General features: G+C 40.1%; 1 pseudogene across 1 annotated transcript; it reads right to left on the reverse strand.

Annotated features, from left to right (window-relative positions):
* Window positions 1-3,967: 3,967 nt before the first annotated feature.
* On the reverse strand, window positions 3,968-5,295 carry LOC110333562 (annotated as a pseudogene). Its single transcript, XR_002381084.1, has one exon. The product of XR_002381084.1 is annotated as a tubulin alpha-1B chain-like (transcript).
* Window positions 5,296-9,398: the final 4,103 nt, after the last annotated feature.

Below are 9,398 nucleotides of genomic sequence, written 5' to 3' on the forward strand. Positions count from 1 at the left end.
TCATTAGAACACAGACAAAACCAAGATTATAGCATGAAGCAAAGATACAAAACATCCTTTTCTCCAAGATAACAGGAATTATGATAACTTCCTTGCTAAATACATGCGATACTTCACATTTATCTTCCCCCTTAATTGACAATATTTGATAAAATATACAGGAACACAGTCAGTTTTGTTTTTTATATTACCCAATCTGAAGCAAACTACATTTTTCCAATCTCTCCTCAAAAGTCACCTGACAGTGTCACAGATCCTGCTGTACATTTCTGAGGGTGCGCTCTTTCTCATTAACTAACCCAGTAATTCCAACCTTACTTGACTACATATTTTTCAGAGTGGTTGGAGAGCCTTGATACTTGTTCTTCCTGTGGTTCATGTAGACCAAGAATTTCACAGGAGGATTTCTGATGAGTAAATTAACTCTGGATACAGTCTAATCCTAATTATTTTCCTGTGCTTAATGGATAAAATTAATTGTGCTCATGTTTATAGTCTACAAAATAATTGACAAACGACAGGTATTACTGGTAGAATTAAGCACTGTTATATAATAACCATACTTTTGGCAATTAATTAGTTAGTAATGAAGAATAGTAAATTCAGTTTCTGGATAAAACTTTAAAATTCCAAATTAGTATAGGTTATGGGAAAGATGTCATTACAAGTTGGAATTGTCATTATTCTGTATGCATTGTATAGAAAGAACCATGCAAAAGAAGAGGCCCTGGGCTGGAAACATGACTCAGTTGTTAAGAACAATTACTACCCTTGCAGAAGACAAGAATTTGTTTTCTAGCACCCAAGTCTGGTGGCTCACATCCACCTGTGATCTGTAACTCTATGTATGAATCCAATGTCTTTGGTCTCCACAAGCCCATGTATTCATATGCACATGCCCACATACAAGGACATGTGTAAAAATAATGACAAAACCTTTAAGAGGATTTCCCCTGGTTATCATAGTACTTTTGGAAGTGAAGACATGAACCACTATGATATTGATTCAAGGCCAGTCTTCAATCTGGGATGTAGTTGTATCTAGGGAAGAAAAAAATTGATAGAATGACTGAGAACTCCAAAACTTTTGTTCACTAATAATATAAAATACTCACCTGGGAGAGGGGATGTAAGTAAGCTATTAAATGTGTATAATGGTTTTAGAGCAAAACAGTTGGAAAACAACCATATACTCATCATACAAGGAGGCTATAGTCCTTTGCTGAATAATAATAAAACTTATAATTCTACACCAATCCTTCAAATATGCTCGGCAATGATGTCTGATTTCTATTAACTGAGGCTCTGACTATAAGAGTGTCTCATTGATGATATAATTGTTGAAAACAAATTATTAAATTTTTTTGATCTCACTATGTAACCCAGCCTGGCTTTTAAACCCACGATCCATATGTTTTAGCTTTCTCTGTCCTGGCATAATACATGTTACCCTGTAGAGGGATATTATTAATTCAAATTAGAAATTCATATTATTACTGTTATTAATATAACTACATCACAATGTCAGCATTGTGGTATAAGTCTTTTGGTATATATGGTAGACTGTGCTCTTAGAAGGATATGTAGCAACAAAATTCAGTTCACATTTAAAATTAGTTTACATTTTAAAGTTGTTATTGTTTTACTTGACTAATACACTTAATAACATTTTAAGAACTAGTAATTTTGGATTATAACTACAGGCTATTGTGCTAAAGGAAAAGCAACTATTAAAACTATCCACAGGTTAAATATTTAAATATATCCATAGCCAAGTTTGGTGAATAGTTAATATTTTAGTTAAAATAGTATTCATAAAATATATTTAGAATACTCAACATTTTAAGCCATAGGAGAATGTACATTAAAACTGTGCTGAGTTCAGTTCAGGTAGAACAGCTACTATTAAAATAGAAATTACAAATGCTGTCAGGGTATAAGTGAAAGCAATCCCTAATTATTAATATGAATGTAAATTGGTAAAGTAATTATGAAAACCATAATGCAGGTTCCTAAAGGATAAAACAAAGCTACCAGGTACTCCACCTATCATATCCACGAAGGAAAAGAAGGCAGCATATATCAGAGAGTGCTACATGCATGTCTACTGTGGCATTACTCATAACTGCCAATCTGTGGAATCAGCTCAGGTGCCCATTAACAGGTGAATGTGGCATACATGCACAGTAGAGGTTTACTCAGTCAGATGCAGAAAGACAAATACAGCATATATTTTCTGAGTAGAATAAAAACCAAACCAAAGAAAAAGCCTAAAGGTAGTTGAGGGGATTCTATGGTGAGGCTAAGAGGATTATGGGAGGAGCGAGAGAGGAGGGGGCACAGGGGCTGGTTAGACTGGGGTGAACATAATCAAAGTACCATATACTAGTGTAGAAATGTCACAGTGAAACCCATTACAATATATATATAATGAAAAGTGCAAGTAGAACATCATTTTTCAAAGTTATTATTTTCTATAAATAACTCTTCGGAACACGAATTTTGAGTTAGTATTATCATACTAATTAAATGCCTTTAACCTCAATGAAGTCATTTACATATCATTATTTTTGGAAACATTCCCTTCATACTAAAATTTTTTTGAAATTTTTTATTGGATAATTTTCTTTATTAACATTTCAAATGTTATCCCCTTTCCCTGTCCCACCCCCCAGAAATCCCCTATATCATCCCTCCTCCCCGTGCTTCTATGAGGGTGTTCCCCCACCCACCCACCTCCTCCTGCCTCCCTGCCCTCGCATTCCCCTATACTGGGGTATGGAGCCTTCACAGGACCAAGGGCCTCTCTGCCCATTGATGCCAAACAAGGCCACCTTCTGCTACATATGCTGCTGGAGCCATGGGTCTCTCCATGTGTACTCTTTGGTTGGTGGTTTAGTCCCTGGGAGTTCTGGGGGGTCTGGTTGGTTGATATTGTTGTTCTTCCTATGGGGTTGAAAACTCTTTCAGGTCCTTCCATCCTTTCTCTAACTCTTCCATTGGGGACCCCATGCTCAGTCCAATGGTTGACTGCGAGCATCTGCCTCTGTATTTGTCAGGTTCTGGCATAGACTCAGGAGACAGCTATATCAGGCTCCTGCCAGCATGCACTTTTGGTTTGGGACTGTATATGGGATGGATTACCCAGGTGGGGCAGTCTCTGAATGGCTTTCCTTCTGTTTCTGCTCTTTTTCTTTGTATTTGCTCCCTTGAGTATTTTGTTATTCCTTCTAAGATGGACTGAAGCAGAAGTGGATGCTCACAATCATCTGTTGGATGGAACACAGGACCCCTAAAGAAGGAGCTAGAGAAAACGACCAAGGAGCTAAAGGGGTCGGCAACTCTATAGGAGGATCAACAATATGAACTAACCAGTACCCCCAAGAACTGTGTCTCTAGTTGCATATGTAGCAGAGGATGGCCTAGTCGACCATCATTGGGAGGAGAGGCCCTTGGTCTTGTGAAGATCATATGCCCCCGTACAGGGGAATGCCAGGGCCAGGAAGCAGGAGTGGGTGGGTTGGGGAGCAGGGTGGGAGGAGTGTATAGGGGACTTTTTGGGATAGCATTTGAAATGCAAATGACGAAAATATCTTAAAAAAAAAAAAAAAAAGAAGGACCGAAGCACGCACAATTTGGTTTTCCTTCTTGAGCTTCATGTGGTCTGTGAATTGTATCTTGGGTATTCTGAGCTTTTGGACTGATATACACTTATCAGTGAATGCATACTGTGTGTTCTGTTGTGATTGGGTTACCTCATTCAGGATGACATTTTCTAGTTGTCTAAAAATGTCATGATTTTATTGTTATTTTTTCTTTTCTTAAAGCTTTTACTTTGAAACATCATGGAAAACTTAGAGGTACAGCACGGAGAAGACATGATCGCAGAATGGCAACAGCACAGAAGCATCAATGCCTACAACTAATACTGGAGCAGGAATTTGACATGACAAAGGGGCGAAAGGAATGGATTTAGTATTCCTCTCCTTCTTCCTCCCCCTCACCTTCCACAGAATCCACACCAACCTCCTCATAATCCTTCTCTAGGGCAGCCATGTCCTCACGGGCCTCAGAGAACTCCCCCTCCTCCATGCCCTCACCCACATACCAGTGCACAAAGGCACGCTTGGCATACATCAGATCAAACTTGTGATCTAGGCGAGCCCAGGCCTCAGCAATGGTTGTGCTGTTGCTCAGCATGCACATAGCTCTCTGGACCCTGGCCAGGTCACCTCCAGGTACCACAGTGGGAGGCTGGTAATTAATGCCAACCTTGAAGCCAGTGGGGCACCAGTCCACAAACTGAATGCTGCGCTTGGCAGCACTGACATCTTTGGGAACCACATCACCAAGGTTCAGCAGGCAGCAAGCCATGTATTTACCATGGCGAGGATCACATTTCACCATCTGGTTGGCTGGCTCAAAGCAGGCATTGGTGATCTCTGCTACAGAAAGCTGCTCATGGTAGGCTTTCTCAGCAGAGATGACAGGGGCATAGGTGGCCAGAGGGGAAGTAGATTCGAGGGTTGGGTACCAGGTTGGTCTGGAATTCTCTCAGATCAACATTCACAGCCCCATCAAATCTGAGGGAAGCAGTGATGGAAGACACAATCTGGCTAATAAGGTGGTTAAGATTAGTGTAGTTTGGGCGCTCAATGTCAAGGCTTCTACGACAGACATCATAGATGGTCTACCATGAAGGCACAATCAGAGTGCTCCAGGGTGGTGAGGATGGAATTGTAGGGCTCAATCACAGCAGTGGAAACCTGGGGGGGGGGGCAGGTAAATGGACAATTGCAGGTTGGACTTCTTTCTGTAACCAATAGAGAGCCGCTCCATCAGCAGGGAGGTGAAGTCAGAGCCAGTTCCCCCATCAAAGCTGTGGAAAACCAAGAAGCCCTGGAGACCCGTGCACTGGTCAGCCAGCTTGCGAATCCTGTCCAAGACAAGGTCAATGATCTCCTTGCCAATGGTGTAGTGGCCACGGGCATCATTATTGGCAGCATCTTCCTTGCCTGTGATGAGCTGCTGAGGGTGGAAGAGCTGGCGGTAGGTGCCAGTGCGAACTTCATCGATGACTGTGGATTCCAGGTCTATGAACACTGCCCTGGGCACATGTTTGCCAGCTTCTGTCTCACTGAAGGTGTTGAAGAAGTCATCTCCTTCCCCAATGGTCTTGTCACTTGGCATCTGGCTAACAGGCCGGATGCCACGTTCCATGCAGTAGAGCTCCCAGCAGGCATTGCCGATCTGGACGCCAGCCTGGCCAATGTGGATGGAGATGCACTCACACATGACAGCAATGGGCTAGAAGGTGAGGGTGATAGATAGAAGTAGACACTGGGTCTCGGTTACTGTTCCCGACAATTAAGAGTCAAGGTAAGTAACATCATTATTTTTAATAGCTGAATAGTACTCCATTGGGTAAATGTACCACATTTTCTGTATCCATTCATCTGTTGAAGGACATTTGGGTTCTTTCCAGCTTCTGGCTATTATAAATAAGGATGCTATGAACATAGTGAAGCATTTGTCCTTGTTATATGTTGGAGCATCTTTTGGATATATGCCCAGGAGTGGTATAGCTGGGTTCTCAGGTAACACTATGTCCAATTTTCTGAGGAGCTTCCAGACTGATTTCCAGACTGGTTGTACCAGCTTGCAATCCCACAAACAATGGAGTAGTGTTCCTCATTCTCCACATTCTTGCCAGCATATGCTGTTACCTGAGTTTTTGTTCTTAGCCATTCTGAATGGTGTAAGGTGGAATCTCAGGGTTGTTTTGATTTGCATTTCCCTGATGACTAAGTATGTTGAACATTTCTTTATGTGTTTCTCATCCATTCAATATTCCTCAGTTGAGAATTTTTTATTTAGCTCTGTACCCCATTTTTAATAGGGTTATTTGATTCTCTGGAGTTTAACTTCTTGAGTTCTTTGTATATCTTGGATATTAGCCCTCTATCAGATGTAGGGTTGGTAAACATCTTCTCCCATTTTCTTGGTTGCTGTTTTGTTCTATTGACAGTGTCCTTTACCTTACAGAAGCTTTGCAATTTTATGAGATCCCATTTGATCCCATTTGTTGATTTTTTTTTTCGTGACAGGGTCTCTCTGTATAGTCCTGGATGTACTGGAACTCACTCTGTAGATCAGGTTGGCCTAGAACTCAGAAATCTGCCTATCTCTGCCTCCCAATTGCTAGGATTAAAGGTGTGTGCCACCACGGCCCGGCCATTTGTCGATTCTTCATCTTAGTTCATAAGCCATTTGTGTTCTGTTCAGGAAAATTTCCCCTGTGCCCATGTGTTCGAAGCTCTTCCCCACTTTCTCTTCTATTAGTTTCAGTGAATCTGGTTTTATGTGGATGTCTTTGATCCACTTGGACTTGAGCTTTGTATAAGGAGATAAGAATGGGTTGATGTGCATTTTTCTACATTCTGACCTCCAGTTGAATAGGTACCATTTGTTGAAAATGCTGTCTTTTTCCTCACTGGATGGTTTTTAGCTCTTTTGTCAAAGATCAAGTGACCATAGATGTGTGGTGTCATTTCTGGGTCTTCAGTTCTATTTCATTGATCTTCCTGCCTGTCTCTATACCAATACATATAGTTCTTGTGACTTCTAAGTTTTAAAAATAATAGTGGAAGCATCTTCAGAATACATTTGACAAATGAAAGGGAAAATTATACAGACAATAAGGAATTTTTACACATTGCTAGTAGGAACATAAACTAGTCCATCCATTATGGAAATTAGTATGGAAGTTCCTAAAAAAGGACTCCAGGTGAAATATCTAGAAATACTAGACCATTATTGTGGTACTATTCACAATATCTAAACTAAAGACCGATTAGGTAGTTAAAAATAGAGAAAGAAATATAAAAGTCTTGTGTGTGTGTGTGTGTTTGTATATAAATACAGTGTGGAATTAAAATTTTTTCTCTCATACATTATATTCTGATTGGAGTTCCCCTCCTCCTACTTTTCCTTGTCTGTCCCAACCTTCTCTCTCTCCCCCTACCCCCCAGATCTATTACTTTTCCATTTTCCTTAAAAAAACAAACAAACAACTGAGCAGGCTTCTCAGGATATCTACCAAACATGGCTTATCAAGATATAGTAAGACTGAACATAAACTCTCATATCAAGGCTGGGGGAGGCAACTCACTAGGAAGAAAAGGGTCCCAAGCTCAGGCAAGGAGTCAGAGACACACTGCACTCCCATTGTTGGGGGTCCCACAAGAACACCATGTTACACAAATCATAAGGTATAGGCATAGAACCTAGTTCAGACTCACGTAGTGTCTGTGTTTGCCACTTCAGTCTCTGTGAGCCCCTACGGACCCTGCTTAGTCGGTTCTATGGGCCATGTTCTTGTGGTGTCCTTGACCTTTCTGGCTAATGTTTTCAGTTATCAGGAAGAAGAGTGCTATGCCATTTGCAAGAAAATAGATGCATCTTGAGATGTAGACATAGTTTTTCCTATAAATAGAAAGTTATTATATAAGTATATAATGTACTTTAAGCATATTTTCCCAGACCCCTTGTCTTCTCCCTCCTCATGCCTCCCATGACATATTCCCCTAGACAGCATCGCTTTAACTTTCATATTATATGAACAAGTGTGTTTGTATATGTCTGTGTAAAATCCAGAAGCTGCAAATGAAATAAAACAAGATATTCATCTTTTTGGCAATGACTTAATTAATTTATTATGATTGTCTTCAGATGCATCTATTTTCTTGCAAACGATATAACTCCTATGTGCACTGTAATAATTCATGAGAATAATAAAAACAGTAAAGAGCTGAACAAATTCCTGGACATCCAGGATACAGAATTTTATAAATCAGCATTATAGCAGTTTCTTGTATGCTCTAATGACACCTGGGGAGATTTCACAAAGAAATACAAAATTTCCTTTCTTTTAAAATTAATTGAATTTCTTCTTTGGCAATTTCATAGGTGTAATTTTTTTGATTGCTTTCATCCCTACCCTCTCTCATTTCCCTCCCCTGTCTACCTCTCCTTTTCTTGCTAATCTGTTTCTCACATTCATGTCTTTTTGCTTTGTTTGTGTCCCCCAGGGCTTGTCTATGGCTTTCTGTGTGGCTATGAGAGTGTAATTATCAAATGGAGTCTGATGGCTTCACCAGTGGTACACAACTAAAGATAAGAACTCTCTCTCTCTGAGTCTATCCATAGGTTCAGCAGTGAGGGGTAGTGTTTCATACAACCATTTTATTTCCTAATCTGTGACAGATTGTTGAGAAGCTGATCATACACAGGCCTAGTTAGTACATATAACTGTAGCTGCTCTTAGTTCATGATGACATTGGTTGTACAAATACCATTTTCAGCAAAGATAAGGAAAACCCAAACTTCTAAGGTATGTGTTCAGGCTCCTATACCCTAAGTGGGTTAAAGGAGTGGATGAGGAAACTGTAAGTTTAATTCAGAGCAATCTGGCTAAGAACTCATGGTTAGTGAGCTCAAAGACTCAAAGAGTGAATCTTGCTGAATGGATATGGTATGAAATGGCCCTGTAAATTCAAACCTCTGTAATTATAGATAATGCAGCTCTCTGGTCTCATCAGAGAGTTTCTTTGTGAAGTGTACAATAGTTAAACATAGAAACTCACATCCAGTAAAAGTTAAACATAGAAACTCACATCCGGTAATAGGACATTTACATCACAACCTTAATCTTAAGGCTCAGGACCACTGCACGAGATGAGATGGCGAGATTGTAAGAGCCAGAAGGTCATGGAGGGCCAGAATGAAATGCTGGCTTTCAGACATGACAGGGCCATTGTAGTCATTAACCCAGAGCAGCTGTGGTTGTCTGCACAAGATCTGTATAAGATCAAGCTAGTCAGTATTCTAACTTGGAGGGATGAAAGGATCATGAGCCCCACCTCTAACTAGGAAGCTATTGAAAATTGATGGCTTCTGAGAATGGATATTCAATTTTCTTTAAGGGTATGGCCCCTGGTAGACCAACCACACCCCAGTGGATGTCACCACACCAATGATTACTTGTGTAGCACAAAATGAACTCAGTGGGCTGCAATAAAAGAGGATACACAGTTGGAAGAGTGTGTGGAGGACAGAATGGATCTGAGAGGGTCAATTAGGGGTAGAATTGGAAGATGATCCAAAAATATTATACAGTTTATGAAATCCTCAAAGAATCAATGAAAATATTACATGAGAGGGGTAAAAGGAGGGAAGGGAAGGGAAAAGCAATATAATTATATTTTAATTAAAAATTTAAAAGTTAAAATATTACATTAAAATTATTTGGTGAAGTAGAAGTTCAATGTTGTGTTCTAAAGAGCATTGTCTGAGGCCACGTGATGAAGGCAGTGGAAAGAAACCATCCTTTCTCCAAC

Source organism: Mus pahari, chromosome 15 (assembly GCF_900095145.1).
Source record: "Mus pahari chromosome 15, PAHARI_EIJ_v1.1, whole genome shotgun sequence".
NCBI lineage: Eukaryota > Metazoa > Chordata > Mammalia > Rodentia > Muridae > Mus > Mus pahari.